We start from the raw sequence: 822 nt of genomic DNA on the forward strand, positions 1-822 counted from the left end.
CCAAACTGATTTGCTCCTTTGTACTCAAAGTCTCAATCAGCTTCTGCACAACCCGAATCCTGCCCCATAAATAGAAAATCATCAGCTTTTATCATAAACCAAAGATTGCTAAAAACATGAATCATCAAGTCAAGTCAAAAGGTCTTATAAATTCAACCATTAACCTGAATTGTTTCTTCAAAAGGTTTTGTCTAAATCAGTAAAACCAATTCATATTTTTTTCTATCAACAATCTGACAAATCTCTCAAAGATCTCTCTCTTTTTTTTCCCCCTTTCCTAAAATAGCTTAAGTTTCATCTTTCTCGAAATAAAGAAAGATCTCTTCTTTATTCCATAAATATGTAACAAAGATTCATGTCTCCTAAATATTTGTTAAGCTTCATGTAAAATTAACTGTTACAAAAAAACATATAATGATCATCACTTACTCATCATCAAGAACACTTTCAAAAAATTCATAAAGAGGAAGAGATTATATAAATCAAACCTTTTTATCATTAGGACCAAAAGATTTTAAGCAACTTAGGATCACAAGGTTTCCATTTAATTCTTTAACCAAAGGGAAAAATCCCGGTTTAAGAGCTGACTTAACCAAACTGATTTACTCCTTTGTACTCAATGTCTCAATCAGCTTCTGCACAACTCGTGTCCTGCCCCATTCACAGAAAATCATCAGCTTTTATCATAAACCAAAGATTGCAAAAAAAACATGAATAAACAAGTCAAGTGAAAAGGTCTTATAAATTCAACCATTAACCTGAATTGTTTTTTCAAAAGGTTTTGTCTAAATCACTAAAACCAATTCATCTTTTTCTTTCTAT

This window comes from Arabidopsis lyrata (assembly GCF_000004255.2).
Source record: "Arabidopsis lyrata subsp. lyrata unplaced genomic scaffold ARALYscaffold_2, whole genome shotgun sequence".
Taxonomy (NCBI): domain Eukaryota; kingdom Viridiplantae; phylum Streptophyta; class Magnoliopsida; order Brassicales; family Brassicaceae; genus Arabidopsis; species Arabidopsis lyrata.